Here is an 18,447-nt window from a genome sequence, read left to right as displayed (position 1 = left end):
TTTGACCCCTAGCCTGGGAACCTCCATAAGTTGTGGGTGTATCCCTAAAAAGACCAAAAAAAAAATGAGTTAACTCATGTGTGAGCCAGAATGACTCGCCCATACCTCAATAGGTGAAAATTTCTTTCCTCAGTTGTAAAGAGTGCAATTAGCCAAAAACCTCCACCTGTTAGTGCCTTCAGGCTCAGCTTTAGTCTTTGAGCCAAGACCTCTCTTCCAGGATAGATCCCAGCCAATGAGCGGGCACGGTGAGAGGACTGGGCATTTCTGTCCTGGGTGAGGATGCACAGGGGCAAGCTTTGCTTCTGGGCTCCTCATTGTGATAACCAAGACTGTCAGACCTGCATCATGGTCTGAGGCTCTCCCTGCCCAATACTGTTTCCTCCCCAGGTCATCTCTAAATTTTGTGCTGTTTACCCCTTAATAAGCCTCTTGCCCTCCTAACTCTATGTCTTGGTATCTGCTCTCCACAGTACACAACCGATACAGTTTTCTATAGCAAAGGCTTTAAGGGAGGCACTAGCTAGGAGCGTTTGCTTTTACTGACATGCATATATATTGCATGATCATGTATATGGCTGAAGTCCACTACAGGGAAAAATTGTTAGTAAATGTTGTAACTGAGCTTTCGATTGATGGAGTAGTGATTAGACTTGTGAGAGCATGAAAGTGTTTCTGTCATATAGGACCATATATTTGAGAATGAATTTGAGACATGTATAGTGTGAAAATGCTTTACATTAAAAAATTTTTTTTTACAAGCAGCATTAATCAATGTAGAAAACCACATGATATCATTAGTTTATAATACTGATACTAATGGCTATCATTTGAGTACTGACTTGATGCAGGAAATGTGCTAAGCCCTTTACATACATTACCCCATTTAGTTCTAAAGGCTAATGTCCAAACAATATTAATTCATGAATTAGTTAATTGCTCCTAAGAGTTTCAGCTTTAGCCAGGAAGTACATTAGCACTAGATGTGGAAATTGCTATCCTGGCTATATAATGAGTGTGTTCATTCAGATGTTAGTGTATAATAGTAGATCTTGGGAACAGAAATACCATGGCATTTATTAGCTTAGTCCAGTAAAGTGTATACCATAGGAGTAATTATGAACTTTCCAACTACATTATTTTAGAAAAAAATACTATTTTCCTCATGTGAAAAAAATCACATTTCTAATAGATGACTTGGGAAATTATGATGCAATAAATCTGTGTTCAATTTACACCATTTCTATCCACGTATTTCTTTTAAAATCTGATTCCCTTCCCCCGCTAGTGATTATTCTAATCCTTAGGCCAGAATAACTCCACGTGCTAGTTTATTAACGGGGAACATCTGCCCTCATGATGGTCCTGAGGGCTGTTAACCTGAGGGATGTGCCCCAGCTGCTGGTTTCCTTGGTAACTGATAAGCCAACCTGATGTCTGTTCCTCCTATAAGTGGTAGCCTCCTTCTCCCCTAACTAGTAAAGATCACTGCCAGGTCCTCGTTGCAGTGGGTTGCTGTCTGCCATGGAATGTTTGCTCCAGGACCTTTTGCTTCAGACATGTAAGATCCCCTTGCCAATAAGCCATTGATGTGTCTTTCACCATCCCTGGGCTCTTTCTTCAGTCTTAAGGCTGGGAAACTACAAGGCTAATAGGCCTGCAGAGTGCAGCCCAATGGGGAGAATATCAAGAATGGGAAAACTGGCTGAGAGTTCCATCAACACTACCAGATCCCAAAGCAGGGCTTTCTGGCTATTTGGAGTGGGATTAGACTTTGTCAAATGCTTTTCCTGTGTCAGCTGATACTATCATTGTTTTTGTTTCTTTTTTTTTTTTTTTCTTCTTTAGGCTTGTTTATATGGTGGATTACATTGATTTTTTAAAATATTTAATTGGCCTTGCATATATGGAATAAATTGCACTTGGTTATGTTATATGCTTTTTACACATTGTTGCATTTGATTTGTTAATATTTTGTTGAGGATTCCACATCTAAGTTCTTGAGAGAGATTGGTGTGTAGGTTTCCTTTCTGTACTATCTTTGCCTGGTTTTGGTGTTGGGGTAATACTGGTTTTACAAAAGAGATGAGAAGTACCCCCCTTTTCTTCTATTTTCTGGACAAGATTATGTAAAACTGACATTAATTTTTTAAATGTTTGGTATGGTACTTTCTGGGCCTGAAGATTCTCTTTTGGACTTCCAAATTACAAATTTCATGGTTAAAAAAAATCAAATAGATTTTTCATGCAGGTTGAACTTTGGTATTTTGTGGGTTTTCCCCTGGTTGCTTTGAAAGGAGAGGAAAACATTCAATCAGAGGGTCACATATAATATGAAGAGGTTACTAGTAATTTGAAACATTTGTAAAAGTATCTTCCACTCAGGATTTTTTATTATGGATTATTAATCAGGAATTTAAAGCATTGCTAAGTGCAATGTTGAGGATTTAATTGGCTTTTCCTTCTTTTAGCCCAAATTTCTGGTTTTTATTTGCTCTCTTTTCAGATTATTGAAAGTAAATGATTCAACTTTTATGCACCCAAACCCTAAAATCCTAATGAGCATTTCACCTGAAATCATACATGGAGTCTAGAAAATAAAAACCTCCTCTGCTGTTAAAATACTACTTCAGATACGTATTTGCTATTTTACAGCTGTATTGATCTTGCACACAAATACAAACATCAGGATGATCATACCTTCCACTGATGATGAGCATTTTAAAAAAATGCATATATCCATCTTACATCCAGGAATGTTTCCTTTTTTTACATCTCTGAGTTGTATGGAGGTATTTTTTCTGCGTGGTCTTGATTTTATGGAGGGCAGTGGATAGCTTAGTGCCTGCAGCAATACATACTGTAAATTGCAGTAAATCAAATTAACTTCATTACAATGCTTCTGAGAAAAGTTAATCAGAGAATAAAAATCTCATTTTCATTATTGAAAATGAAAATTTCAGATTGTTTAATATGATACTGAATAGAAAAAATAAAAGGCCAATTGTTTGTGAGTACATTGAGGAAGGGTAAAAGCTGTCTCTACTTTGTTCAATTAAAAGTACTTGACCAAAGAACCACAGTGTTCCCCCTTCTAAGACAGATTAGAGAATCCTCAGTGGGAATGTGTTCAGTTTTCACTTGAGTCATTTTCTGGAAGCTTGGAGTGTGCTTGTCATGGTGTTAAACAGAGCACCAATGTAACTTTGCTTTGAATTCAAGTGTTATCTGCTGATTGAAAATTAAAAAGTGCATTGAGGGTGCTCTCAAAAACACCCATTATTAACTTCAGAAAACATGGGTCTGAGGCAAGAATATTTTTAGTTTTGCCTATTATTATAACTCACAATAATTCATGATTTGTGACTTACATGGTTTTTCATCATAGAAATTTAAAATTATGCAATTTAATAGGGTTTATGAAAATATCCAATTATCCATGAGCCTCCAAATGTTCTAAAAATGGAACCCAATCATCAGAGTAGCAAATGATACTGGGAAAGAGACATTTAATTCCATGACCCAGCATCTCAGTATGATGCTTTTCTTGTCTGTTTAGTCTCAGTGCCTTTCAGAGGGCTGCCACACAGAAGGCACTCAAAAATACATTGGTCATTAAATAAACAATTACAGATCACATAGCTTTTAATTGTTTTTCTCAGAGGGTCTAGGTGCCTCCCACACAAATGAATGATATATAATACAGGATCACATTAATGATTTTAGTCAAACAGAATGAAATGGAATAAGCAAAGAGATAAAATTCAAAAGAATAAAGTTTAAGGAGTTCCCTTGTGGTGCAGCATTGTCACTGCAGTGGCTTGGGTCACTGCTGTGACATGTTATTCGATCCCTGGCCTGGGAACTTCCACATGCCTCAGGCATAGCCAAAAAAAATTTTTTTTAAAGAATGAAAAAGTTTAGAAATGGAAAAACAACCATTTGGTTAATGTATGGATTTGCTTCCATGTCAGCTTAAAGTGTAGTGAATCATAAACACTTAAACAATTCAGTATGATGGCATTTTTAAATCTACCTTTTGCCTTAGGCATCTCACCCTCAGCTGAATCATGTACTGACTAGGCTGCTATTAATAATCCTTAGATAATAATTACTGAGATTTTTGCTTTATACTGCAAAAACTGCATACCACCTCAAATGGCTTGAACAACTATAGTCTAACACTGAAAGTAGCTCCTTTCCAAAATTATTTTTTCTAAATAATTGCCCAAGAAACATGTTGGAGAGTAAGTGTACACTGGAGCTGGTGCACTGTCCTGAGCTGGAAGTTACAGATTGCAAATGGCAGCTGCCTATTCCTATTCCATGCCTGGGTGTTCCCCCTCCCGCTGCTACTGTTCCTTGTCTGCTGCCTGCAGGGTCCTTAAGGTTGGCTGCTGCCCAACCTGCTCCTTTAGGGCTGGCCCTGCTATGGCTGATCACAGAATCAGGCCCTACTCAGAATGTGGCCAACCTCATTCCTAGGGCCATACACTTGGGCTCTCCATCACATGCCTCCTGTGGGAAAACACTTAGCTTCATTCAAGTAGCTAGAAAGAACGTGGAGCCTGGCACTGCGGAATAGCCTGTAGTTGCAGCAATGATGCCAACGCAATGGGAGTTGCCTTGCCTCAGGCTAACAGCCCCTCTTATTTGTGTTTAAAGCTGGCTCAGGAATACCAGGATGGCTGCGGCATGTTGAAGCCATAATTCTTGACTGCTTCAAAGTACATCTTAGAGAAAAGTGTGAACAGCAGGAGTTTGGAAAAGAACTCTACCCCCATATTTTCATTTGTTTGATTGTATTTCCAAACTTATAAAATAAAATTTTAAAAAGAAATGCGGGAGTTCCCTTCGTGGCTCAATGGTTAAGGAACCCGACTAGTATTAATGAGGATGCCGGTTCAATCCCTGGCCTCGCTCAGTGGGTTAGGAATCTGGTGTTGCTATGAGCTGTGGTGTAGGTCACAGACACAGCTCAGACGCCACGTTGCTGTGGCTGTGGTATGGGGTGGCAGCTGCAGCTCTGATTCAACCCCTAGCCTGGGAACTTCCATATGCCACGGGTGTGGCCCTAAAAAAGCAAATAAATAAATAAATGAAGATATGCACTTACTATGTGGAATTTTTAATTTAAAATGAACCCCAAATGTGAGCATGTTGGTGATAATCTTTGGTTAGTTTAAAACATTCCCTTTGAGGAGTTCCCATCGTGGCTCAGTGGTTAGCGAATCCAACTAGGAACCATGAGGTTTTGAGGGTTCGATCCCTGGCCTCGCTCAGTGGGTTAAGGATCTGGCATTGCCGTGAGCTGTGGTGTAGGTTGCAGACATGGCTTGGATCCCTTGTTACTGTGGCTCTGGCATAGGCCAGTGGCTACAACTCCGATTAGACTCCTAGCCTGGGAATCTCCATATGCCTCAGGAACGGCCCTAGAAAAGACCCCCCCCAAAAAAAAAATTCCTTTTGAAAATAATACACTTAAGAACTAGTCTAGGCACAAACTGTTTCTATAGGCTTACCCTCCCATGCTTTCATTTTTTATGTAATTGCATCACTGTAGAAAATGACTCCAGGATAAGCTTTCAGGAATAATAATCCAAACCATGCTACAAAACTGACATGAGAACTGCTGCTTATTAATAGTGCAAGTTTTCCTTTGGGGATGATGAAAATGCTTTGGAACAAGATAGAAGTGGTGGTTGCATGACTGTACTGGATGCCATTGAATTATACTTTAAAATGATTCCTTTTAGGTTAGGTGAATTTCACCTTAGGAAAAAAAGAAAAAACAACAAAAAAGGGAGAGAAAAATCACCACCATATCCTGCCACCTCTGAGCACTAAAACCTAGGAACTCAAATTTACTGTAGCACCAGCACTAGAGCCATTTCTGTTTCCCTTGCAACTGCAATGCCCTTTGAAAGCCAGACGTATATGCCGTGACTCACAACACCATATGGGATGTTGCTTGGAACTTGTTCTTCATGCTGCTTCGTGCAGATGATTCTGATTGCCAGCACCCAGGTTTCTGTCCATCTGCTAGCAGCAAAGGAGACTTGAGGAAGCAAGATTCATAATATGGAAATTTACCAAAATATGGGAAGGCCATTCAAAGATGGTGGGCTTCCACAAAAGTTGCCATGTGGATGTCGTAGATACTGATGGAGAATTTGATTTAAGCTCTAAGAGAGGAGACCTTGGCACTTTTTACCTCCCAGATGGTCAAGCAAAAGCTTCATTTTTCTACAGCCCCCAATTTGTGGTCATTTTAGCATAATCAACATTTGGAGTATATGCTCAACTTGATATATATGCTTAAATCCATCAATTTTTAACAAAAAAAAGTGGCCTGCATTCTTCTGCCAGGTATCACCTTCTCATGAAGTACAACTTATTTAAACATAGGCTATGCTAAGAGGGGCACCAGGGATGCTACCCTTGGAGTTAGCCACAAAATTAAGTGTTAGTGTATTTTTATTGAAATATAGTTTATTTACAGTATTGGTTTCAGCTGTACAGCAAAGAGATTCTGTTACATATATTTTTCAGATTACTTTCCATTATAATTTATTATAAGATATTGACTATATAAACAGCAAATCCTTTGTTGCTAATCTATTTTATGTGTAGTAGTTTGTATCTGTTAACTCCATATTCCTACCTTATCCCTCCCTTTTCCCCTTTGGTAACTATAAGGGTTTTTTCTTTTTCTATATCTTTTTGTATAGAGATTTATTTGCATTATTTTTTAGATTCCACATGTAAGTAGATTCATATAATATTTGTCTTTCTCTGTCTGACTTCACTTAGTATGGTCATTTCTAGATCCATCCATGTTACTGCAAATGACATAATTTCATTTTTTATGGCTGAGTAATATTTCATGGTGTATATATATATATACACACACACACCACATTTTCTTTATCCATTCCTCCGTCACTGGACATTTAGTTTGCTTCCATGTCTTGGCTATTGAAAATAGTGCTGCTATGAACATTGAAATGCATAATTCCTTTCAAATTAGCAAGTTTTCATCTGTTTCATGCATGCACCAGAGTAGAATTGTTGGATCCATATGGCAGCTCTATTTTTTAGTTTTTTAAGGACACTCCATGCTGTTTTCCATAGTAGCTGTACCAATTTACATTCCCACCAACAGTGTAGTACTTTTCTCCACACCCTCTCCAGCATTTGTTATTTGTAGACATTTTTTTTTTTTCTTTTCATGGCTGCGCTTGAGGTATATGGAGGTACCCAGGCCAACGGTCGAATTGGAGCTGTAGATGCCGGCCTATACCACAGCCACAGCCATGCCAATCCAAGCCACGTCTGCGACCTACACCACAGCTTATGGCAACACCAGATCCTTAACTCATTGAGTGAGGCCAGGGATCAAACCCATGTCCTCATGGATACTAGTCAGGTTTGTTACTGCTGAGCCACAACAGGAACTCCATTTGTAGACTTTCTGATAGCCATCCTACTGGTGTGAGGTCATACCTCATTGTAGTTTTGATTTGCATTTCACTAATAGTTAGTAATGTTGAGCGTCTTTTGATGTGTCCATTGGCCATCCGTATGTTGTCTTTGGAGATGTCTATTTTAGATCTTCACATATTTTGATTGTGTGGGTTTTTTTTTTTTTTAATTGAGTTGTATGAGCTGTTGGTATATTTTGGAGATTAAGCCCTTGCCAGAATGTTTTGCCTATGTTCTCTTCTAGGAATGTATGGTGTCATGTCCAATTTTTAAGCCATTTGAGTTTATTTTTGTGCATCATTGATTTTCATGCAGCTGTCTAACTTTCCCAATACCACTTGCTGAAGAGACTGTCTTTTTCCCATTATATATATTCTTGCCTCCTTTGTTAAAGACTAATTGACCATAGGTATGTAGGTTTATTTCTAGGCTCTCTATTCTCTTTCATTGGTCTGTATATCTGTTTTTGTACCACGCTATTTTGATTACTGTAGCTTTGCAGTATTGTCTGAAATCTGGAATGGTTATGCTTCCAGCTATGTTCTTTATCCTTAAGATTGTTTTGGCGATTTGGGACCTTTTGTGGTTCCATGTAAATTTTGGGATTATTCATTCTAGTTCTGTGAAAAATGTCATGGATAACTTGATAGGGATCACAGTAAATCTGTAGATTGCTTCAGATAATATGGCCATCTTAATAATACTAACTCTTCTAGTCCAAAGAGCATGAAGTATCTTTCCATTTCCTTGAATTATTTTCAATTTCCTTCATCAATGTTTTTTCTTTTTAATATTTTTTAAAGTGTAGTTGATTTACAATGTTGTGCCAATTTCTGCTGCACAGAAATGTGACCCAGTCATATATATATATTCATATATAGTTTGCATCTATCAACCCCAGACTTCCAGTCCCATCCCTCTCCTACCCCCTTCCTCTTCACAACCACAAGTCTGTTCTCTATGTCTGTGAGTCTGTTTCTGTTTTGTAGATAGGTTCATATGTGCCATATTTCTGGAGTTTTTTTTTTATTAATGCATAGTTGATTTATAATGTTGTGCAAATTTATGCTGTACAGCAAAGTGACCCAGTCATACATACTTATACGATATATGTATACATATATATACTTTGTTTTTGTATGTATATAGTTTCATCTGTGCCATGTTTTAGATTCCACATATAAGTGATATCATATGGTATTTGTCCTTCTCTTTCTAACTTCACTTATTATGGGAATCTCTAGATGCATCATGTTGATGCAAATGGCATTATTTCATTCTTTTGTATGGCTGAGTAGTATTCCATTGTCGATATGTACATCTTTTTACTCCATTCATCTGTTAATGGACATTTAGGTTGTTTCCATGTCTTGGCTATTGTGAATAGTGCTGCAATGAACATATGGGTGTGTTATCTTTTTGAATTACGGTTTTGTCTGAATATATTCCCAGATGTAGGAATCCTGAGTCATATGGTAATTCTATATTTAGTTTTTAGAAGAACCTCCATACTGTTTTCCATGGTGGTTGTACCAATTTACATTCCTACCAACCCTCTCACTAAGGAGGTTTCCACTTTCTCCACATCCTCTTCAACATTTGTTATTTGTTGACTTGTTAATGATGGCCATTTTGACTGATGTAAGGTGGTACCTCATTGCAGTTTTGATTTGCATTTCTCTAGTAGTCATGTGGAGCATTTTTTTCATGTGCATACTGGCTATCTGTATGTCTTCTTTGAAGAAATGTCTATTTAGGTCTTCTGCACATTTTTTTTTTTTTGATTGGGTTCTTTGTTTTTTTGTTGTTGTGGAGTATGAGTTGTTTGTGTATTTTGGAGATTAAGCCCTTGTTGGTCAAATCATTTGCAACTATTTTTCCTCCAGTCCATAGGTTGTCTTTTCTTCTTCTTTTCTTTTCTTTTTTTAATGGTTTCCTTTGCTGTACAAAAGCTTTTAACTTTAATTAGGTCCCATTCGTTTATTTTTGTTTTTATTTTTATTGTCTTGGGAAACTGACCAAATAAAAACATTTGTACCATTTATGTCTGAAAAGTTTTTACCTATGTTCTCTTCTAAGAGTTTAAAATGGTGTCATGTCATACAGCTAAGTTTTTAAGCCATTTGAATTTATTTTTGTGCATAGTGTGAGGGTGTTCTAATTTCATTGATTTTCACTGATTTTTTTTTTCTAAGTTTCCCAGCACCACTTGCTGAAGAGACTGTCTTTTTCCCATTGTATATTCTTGCCTCCTTTGTCAAAGATTAATTGACCGTAGGCACGTAGGTTTATTTCTAGGCTTTCTATTCTGTTTCAATGATCTGTATATCTATTTTTGTACCAATACCACACTATTTTGATTACTGTAGCTTTGTGGTATTTCCTGAAATCTAGAATGGTTATGCTTTTAGATTTGACTTTTTCCTCAAGATTGCTTTAGCAATTTGGGATCTTTGTGGTTCCATGTAAATTTTGGGATTATTTGTTCTAGTTCTGTGAAAAAATGTCATTAAATCTGTAGATTGCTTTGGATAAAATAGCCATTTTAATAATACTCTTCTAATATGAGAGCATAGAGTATCTTTGCATTTCCTTGAATTAGCTTCAATTTTCTTCTCAGTGTTTTATAGTTCTCAATGTATATATGTCTTTCACCTTCTTGATAAGGTTTATTCCTAGGTATTTTTACTTTATTTAAAATTTTTTTTCTCTTTCTGATATCTCATTATTAATGTAAAGAAATGCAATATATGGAGTTCCTATCTTGGCACAGCAGAAACGAACCCTACTAGTATCCATGAGGACACAGGTTCGATCCCTGGCCTCGTTCAGTGGGTTAGGGATCCGGTGTTTCTGTGAGCTGTGGTGTAGGTTGCAGACCTGGCTGGAATCCCACATTGCTGTGGCTGTGGTATAGGCTGGCAGCTTAGCTCCAATTAGACCCCTAGCCTGGGAACCTCCATGTACCTTGGGTGCAGCCCCCCCCAAAAAAGCAAAAAAACAAAAACAAAAATGCAATATATTTCTGTATACTAATCTTGTACCTTGTGACCTTGCTAAATTTATTTATCAGTTCTAAGTTTTTATGTGGCATCTTTAGAATTTCCTATATAGAGTATCATGTCATCTGCATATAATGGACAATTTTATCTCTTCCTTTCCTGTTTGGATACCTTTTCTTTCTTTTTTTTGTCTTACTACTGTGGCTAGAACTGCCAGTACTTCGTTGAATAGAAGTGATAGAAGTGGACATCCTTGTCTTATTCCTGAACTTAGTGGGAAGGCTTTAAGATTCACCACTGAGCATTTTTGTCTGTGGGTTTGTCATAAATGGCTTTTATTATGCTGATATATGTTCTCTCTATACACACTTATGGTGAAAAGAGTTTTTATCATGAATTTTATCAAATACTTTTTCTGCATTTTTTGAGATAATCATGTAGTTTTTGTTGCTATAGTGTATACATTTATTTGTATATATTGAACCAAACTTGCAATCTGGGATGAATCCAACTTGATCATGGTTTATAATCCTTTTTATGTGTTGTTGGATTCAGTTTGCAATATTTTGTTGAAGATTTTTGCATTTTTTTCCATCAAAGATATTGGTCTGTCATTTTCTTTTTTTCATAGAGTCTTTGTCTACTTTTAGCATCAGAGTGATGGTGGCTTCACAGAATGAATTTGGGAGTGTTCCCTCCTCTTCAATCTTTTGAAAGAGTTTGAAAAGTATTGGTGCAAGTTCTCTTTATAGGTTTGGTAGAATTATCCATTAAAGCCATTTGGTCCTGTACCTTCATTTGCAGAGATTTTGTTGTTGTTTTTTACAGATTCTGTTTTACTTGTAATTATTGGTCTGTTCAAATTATTATTTCTTGACTCAGTTTTGGTAGGCTGTATGTTTCTGGAAATTTGTCCATTTCTTCTAGGTTGTCCAATTTAATTGGCATATAACTGTTCATGATATTCTCTTATTTTTTGTATTTCTGTAGTATCATTTTTTTTCTTTTGTTTCTCATTTTGTTTATTTGGGTCCCCTGGCTAGAGGCATGTCAATTTTGTTTATCTTTTAAAGAAAACCAGGTCTTTTCTATTGTTTTTCTTTGATCCTTATTTCCTACATTTACTTTATTTACTTTCATCTTTACTTCCTTCCTTCTGACTGTGGGTTTTGTTTGTTCTTTTTCTAATTCTTGAGATGGTAGGTTACATTGTTTGAGATTTTTCTTGTTTTTTTGAGAAAGGCTTGTATTGCTATGAACTTCCCTTTCAGAAGTCCTTTTGCTGCATTCCATAGGTTTTTTAAGGTTGTGTTTTCATTGTCATTTGTCTCAGGGTATTTTCTGATTTCCTCTTAGATTTCATCACTGACCTATTGGGGTTTTTTTTCCTTTGGTATTTTAGACTAAGCATGTGTTCCCCTTCTCTCTGTTTTTCTTTCTGTGGTTGATTTTAGTTTTATAACATTCATGGTCAGAAAATATGGTTAAAATAGTTTCTATCCTCTTAAATTTGTTGAGGCTTGTTTTCTGACCTAGTATGTTGTCTATTCAGGAGAATGTTCCATGCATGCTTGTAAAGAATAGGTAGTGTGTTTGGGGGTGAGGGTGGAGCGTTTTCTTGCATGTAGCATCCTGTATATATTAATGAAGTCCAACTGTCTAATGTGTCATTTAAGACCTCTGTTGCTTTACTGATTTTCTGTCTGGAAGATCTGTCCATTGATATCAGTGGGGTATTGTCTCCTACTATTGTTGTATTCCTATCAATTTCTCCCTTTATCCTTTTTACATCCCTTTTAGTATTCGTTTTATACATTTAGGTGCTTCTATAGTGGGTGCATTTATGTGCATATTACATAATGAGTGTAATATCCTCTTCTTGAACATTATATAATGTCCTCCTTTTTCTTTATGAGCTTTGTTGTTGTTTAGTTTTTTGCTTTTTAGGACTGCACCTACAATATATGGAATTTCCCAGGCTAGGGATCAAATTGGAGCTGCAACTGCTGGCCTACACCACAGCCACAGCAATGCAGGATCTGATCTGCATCTGTATCTGCAACCTACACCACAGCTCATGGCAACAACAGATCCCTAACCCACTGAGTGAGGCCAGGAATCAAACTCACATCCTCATGGATACTAGTTGGGTTCATAACCCACTGAGCCACAATGGGAATTCCCTGGGCTTTGATTTAAAGTCTATTTTGTCTGAGTATTGCTGTCCCTGTTTTCCTATCATTTTCATTTGCATGAAATATCTTTAAATATGTTTTCCATCCCCCTGCTTTTATTTATTTATTTATTTATTGTCTTTTTAGGGCTGTACCCACAGCATATGGAGGTTCTGAGGCCAGGGGTCGAATTGGAGCTGCAGCTGCTGGCTTATGCCACAGTCACAGCAACACGGGATCCAAGCCACGTCTGCAACCTACACCAGAGCTCAAGGCAACACCGGATCCTTAACCCACTGAGCAAGGCAAGGGATTGAACCTATATCCTTATGGATACTAGTCAGATTCATTCCTGCTGAGCCACAAAGGGAACTCCCCTACTTTCAATCTATGTGTCACTTGCCCTGAAGTGAGTAAGCAGTATGTTGATGGGTCTTCTTTTTAATCCTATCAAGCACTCTGGCTTTTGATTGGAGCATTTAGTTCACTGACATTTAAAATGATTATTGATAGGTATGTACTTATTGACCTTTTAAACCTTGTTTTCTATTTGATTTTTGTAGCTCCCTATTTTTGCTTTTCATTTTGTGGTTTGACATTTTCTTTTGCACTATGTTCCAGTTCCTTTCGTTTTGGTTTCTGTGAATCTACCATAAGTGGGTTTTTTTTTTAATTAAAGTATAGTTGATTTACAATGTTCTTTCAAGGTCTGCTGTACAGCAAAGTGAACCAGCCATATATATGGCTTTTTTTTTAATACTACCTTTTTTTTCATACTATCCTCCATCATATTCTAATTCAAGAGACTATACACAGTTCCCTGTACTGTACAGTAGGACCCCATTACTTATCCATTCTAAATAGTTTGCAATTACCAGCTTCATGCTCCCTATGCATCCCCTTCTCTCCCTCTTCCCCCTGGCAAATACAAGTCTTCTCTTCATGTCCACGATCTGTTTCTGTTTTGTAGATAGGATAAATTGTGCCATATTTTAGAGTCCACATATAAGTGATATCACATGGTATTTTTCTTTCTCTTTTGGACTTCACTTATATGAGAATCTCTAGTTTCATCCATATTGCTGCAAATGACGTTATTTTGTCCTTTTTTATGACTGAGTAGTATTCAATTGTACGAATGTACCACATGTTCTTAATCCACTCATTTGTCCATGGACATTTGGGTTGTTTCCATGTCTCAGCTATTGCAAAAGTGCTATGATGAACATAGGGGTACATGTATCTTTTTGAATGAAAGCTTTGTCTGAATATAAGCCCAGGACTGGGATTGCTGGATGATGTGGTAGCTCTCTGAGGAACCTCCATACTGTTTTCATAGTTGTTGTACCAATTTACATTCCCACGAACAGTGAAGAAGGGTTCTGTTTTCTCCACATCCTCTCCAACATTTGCTGTTTGTTGACTTTTTTAATGATGGCCATTAAAACGTGAGGTGGTGTGAGGTGGTACCTCATTATAGCTTTGATTTGCATTTCTCTAATAATTAGTGATACTGAGCATTTTTTCATGTGCCTACTGGCTTATCCGTATGTCTTTGGAGGATTGTCTATTTAGGTCTTCTGCTTATTTTTCAATTGGGTTGTTTGTTTTTTGTTGTTGTTGCTGTTGTATGAGTTGTTTGTGTATTTTGGAGATTAAGCCCTTGTTGTTTGTATCATTTGAAAAGATTTTCTCCCATTCTGTGGGTTGTCTTTTTTTTTTTTTTTTTTTTTTTTTTATGGTTTCCTTTGCTGTGCAAAAGCTTTTATTTTGTCTTTTGTCTTTTGAGGGCCGCACCCGCAGCATATGGAGGTTCCCAGGCTAGGGCTCTAATTAGAGCTACAGAGGCCAGCCTACCCAGAGCCACAGCAATACCAGATCCAAGCCAAGTCTGCGACCTACACCACAGCTCACGGCAACACCAGATCCTTAACCCACTGAGCGAGGCCAGGGATTGAACCTGCAACCTCATGGTTCCTAGTTGGATTCGTTTCCACTGTGCCATGACAGGAACTCCTGCAAAAGCTTTTGAGTTTAATTAGGTCACATTGGTTTATTTTTGTCTTTATTGTCATTATTCTAGGAGGTGGATCAAACAAGATTTTTCTGTGATTTATGTCAAAGATAATTCTGCCTCTGTTTTCCTCTAAGAGTTTTATAGTATCGGGCCTTAGGTCTTTAATACATTTTTAGTTTATTTTTGTGTATGGTGTTAGAGAATGTTCTAATTTCATTCTCTTACATGTAGCTGTCCAGTTTTCCCAGCACCACTTATTGAAGAGACTATCTTTCCTCCACTGTATGTTCTTGCCTTTGTCATAGATTAGTTGACCATAAGTGCTTGGGTTTATATCTGGGCTTTTACAGTAAGTTTTTGATTTGTGGTTACCTTAATTTTCAAGTTTGTTGACCCCTAACTCTGTATCTACTTGCTTTAGACTGATAGTCATGTAAGTTCAAATATATTCTAAAAGATCTATTTTTTTACTTCTCTCCCCCACATTTTGTGATTTTGATGTAAAATAGGAATCTTCATGTTTATCCTTTTTGCTGTTAATTATAATCACTTTTTCCAAAAAATTTTTAAATTTATGTGCTGTATAGCTTGTTATTTTTTCAATGCTTTTATATATTTTCCTTTCCTATTTTTCCTTTACTATAAATTCTTACTTCTTTTCTATTTAGAGAAGACCTTTTGATATTTTATAGTAGATTTAAAATTGTTGTATTCTTTTAGTTTTTGCTTATATTTATTTCTCCTTCTACTCTAAATGATAATCTTGCTGATTAGAGTATCCTAGGTTACCCCTTTCAAGACCCTGAATATATCTTGCTACTTCCTTCTGCCCTTCAAAGTTCCTGTAGAGAAATCAGCTGATAACCTTATGGGGGGATTCCTTGTAACTGACTCTGTCTTTTCTTTTGCTGCCTTTAGGATCCTCTCTTTATCATTTTAATTATGATATGTTTTGATGAGGACCTGTTTGTCTTGTTTGGGACCCTTTGTTCTTCCTATACCTGGATATCTGTTTCCCTCTTTATAGCTGAAGACTTCCTAAACCTAATTTCTTCAAATACATTTTTGATTCCCTTCTCTCTTCTTCTAGAACCTCTATTATGTGTAGCTTGACATGCTTTATATTATCCCATAAATCTCATACATTCATTTTTTTAAATTTATCTTTGTCAGCTGCTCTAATTGGGTGACTTCTATTATTCTGTCTTCCAGATCACTTATCCATTCTCTGTACTTACTGAGTCTATTATTCATTGTTCTAGATTGGTTTTATCTTGGCAAATGAGTTGTCTAATTTTGACTGGTTCCTCTTTATAGTTTCTAGTTCCTTACTACAGTGTTCTGCATTTCTATTGATAATCTTTCTTAATTTTATAAACATTTTTATTACCTTCTTTTTGAACTCAAGCTTGGGTAGAGTGAAATCCTTATTCTTTCAGGGGACTTCTCTTGTTCATTTAATTGGGAGTAGTTGCTCTGTTTTTTCATTTACTTAACTGTTTCTCCTAAATTCATAGAGAAATTTATCTGCTGTGCTCTTAAAGGGGTGCTTTTATGTGGGAACACCCCTATGTAGACCATGAGTCTAATATTTTTGGTGCAAGGGCTGTTTTCTTGTATGTCTCTTCTGAGTGTGCTGGCTATTGTCCCCTTGATAGTGGGTATGATTGGAATTGCGGTGTCCAAAGCCTTTACTTGATGTTGGGCATGTCTTCATCTTTTCTCCATGGCTGTCACAGACCTGTCAGGGTCAGAGTCTATAGAAGCAGAAGTAGAAGCCCCAAAGGTTTGATAAAGCTTTGTTGCTCTTGAGTGTGTGCTCTGTCCCAAAGGAGGTGATCGCTAGGGCAAGTGAGTCCTCTTTGGTCACAGCAAACCTACATGTTGGCCATGCCATTATCCATGGTTCTTCCCAGAAGCAGCCCAAGGTCAAGTCCCTTTCTCCATTGTGTTTATCCCAGATATAGTGCTAGACCGTGGTATGAAATAGGTGGGTGCTAGGGGTAAGGGTGCTCTGGCTGCAGAAATCAAGGTGGTTGTGCTGCCTCCATGGAAAGCCTCTTCCAAGACTTGTCTACCACAGATGTGGCCTCAAACTTCAGTATGGGGTGAATGGAACTGGAGTGCTCCTATTGAAATATAAATGTTCTTCCCCAGGGGCTGCCCCACTGAGATGTACATTTCTGTGGTGCCACCTGGTGTGATAAATGCTGATAAATTCCACCACTGCCAGACCCACCTCACTATGGGCACTGACAGTGGGCTCTGAGGTCCAGCCCAGACCCTCTAGGCTGTCTCCACACAGCTGGACTGAGTCTTCTCCCCGGCCTGTGTACCTGATTCACTGCCTAGCCACTCTGCATACCAGTGGTCCTGCCCTGCATGCATTTCAGGCTAGGAAGGGCAGTGAGGTGGCAGCTGTCAGCACTGGTCTCTCTCAAGCCAGCATACATGCACTCCTCGCAAGCAGAATCCAGGCCCCTCCAGCCCCTCTATGTCCAGTGGACTTCTCAGTATGGAAGGGGGCTCCCCAGGGTGAGGGCCTTCCCCTGTGGACCTTCCCTCCTTCTAAGATCTCTCCCAGGGGCACCGGCCCCCATCCTGATGCCTTTTTTTTCCCATCCTACCTGGTTATGTACAGATCTTTTCCGCAGCTTTGGTTGTATAAGAGATCTCCTGTCAGTTTCCATCTGGTTTTCTGTGAGAATTGTCCCACATGTAGGTGTATTTTTGATGTGTTTGCAGGGGAGGTGAGCTCCACATCCTCCTACTCTGCCATCTTGATGCTCCCTCCTCTAAGTGGTTTTGTATCTATAATAATAAAGAATTGTATGGTCACACAGAGCATTATATAATCTGGCTCATAGGATTTGGGTTGGAATCTTGAACTTTGTATACTTGCCTAATAATAAGCCATCTCCTGTTTGTCATTTTGGAAATGAGTGGCAGAGGGCATCAGAGATCAATGCCCCTGATGATATGTGGAAAAGGACACATTTAATATAAACCTTAAAATCTCAGTTTAAGTAGAACAAGAAAAGTAGTCTAGTCACACCATATTGTAGCACAAGATGAGAAAATTCAAGCTGCCCTGGGGTGAGACAGTGAAATTACACGGTTGACCCCTCCTAGGTGAAGTCAAACAAGTGGTCTGGGTGGAGAGGGCTAGAAAAAGAAAAGCATGGCTGTAGTTCCTGCTGTGGTGCAGCAGGTTAAGGACTGGGCGTTGTCTCTGTGGCAGTGCAGGTTTGATCCCATGCCCAGTGCAGTTAGGGATTTGGCGTGTCCACAGATGTGGCATAGGTCACAGCTGCAGCTTGGATTCGACCCCGGCCCAGGAACTTCTATATGCTTCAATTTCAGTCATAAAAGAAAGGGGAAAAGAAGGGCATGGTCAAGTTCATGGCAGCCTGACATTGGATTGGACATGCTGGTGTTTACTCTATTATGAAGACCACATCAAGGACTAAGTCAATACAGGTGGAATTTACTCAGCTATGTCTAGTCCTCAATAAAACTCTGAAGGCCATGATTTGTTTTGAGTGGCTACATTAGAGATCTGAAGGGGAAAATGTACTAGGAATGAACAACTGGAAGACAAAAAATATTTTTAAAATGTTTATTAGCTTCAAAAATGGCTTCAAAAGATGAAATACCTAAGGTTTAATTCTGATGAATATGTGCAGGATCTGTTCCTGAAAACTGTGAAACACTGAAAGGGATCAAGATCAAAACCAATTAAATTGATACATATAGCATGCTCAAAGAT

At 38.0% G+C, this 18,447-nt stretch overlaps 1 long non-coding RNA gene across 12 annotated transcripts in view; it reads left to right on the top strand.

The window, feature by feature from the left end:
- LOC110256990 (uncharacterized) overlaps positions 1-18,447 on the top strand; it is a 127,182-nt gene that overhangs the window by 99,195 nt on the left and 9,540 nt on the right. For 2 of the 12 annotated variants that reach the window (XR_014829556.1, XR_014829555.1), the window contains one exon: positions 4,666-4,925. The exons of 9 other annotated variants lie outside the window; for them this stretch is intronic. This is a non-coding gene — a long non-coding RNA (uncharacterized LOC110256990). Of the gene's footprint in view, positions 1-4,665; positions 4,926-18,447 lie in introns of those variants that run through there. One more of the 12 variants, XR_014829557.1, reaches the window with a different exon arrangement.

The sequence above is a fragment of the Sus scrofa genome, chromosome 15 (assembly GCF_054392235.1).
Source record: "Sus scrofa isolate SSC_HxYL_T2T_F1_AM1 chromosome 15, Sscrofa_HxYL_maternal_Yorkshire_Landrace_v2.0, whole genome shotgun sequence".
NCBI classification, from domain to species: Eukaryota; Metazoa; Chordata; class Mammalia; order Artiodactyla; family Suidae; genus Sus; species Sus scrofa.
The sequence above is the reverse complement of the archived record's forward strand: the minus strand, read 5'-3'. Positions and strand labels throughout refer to the sequence as shown.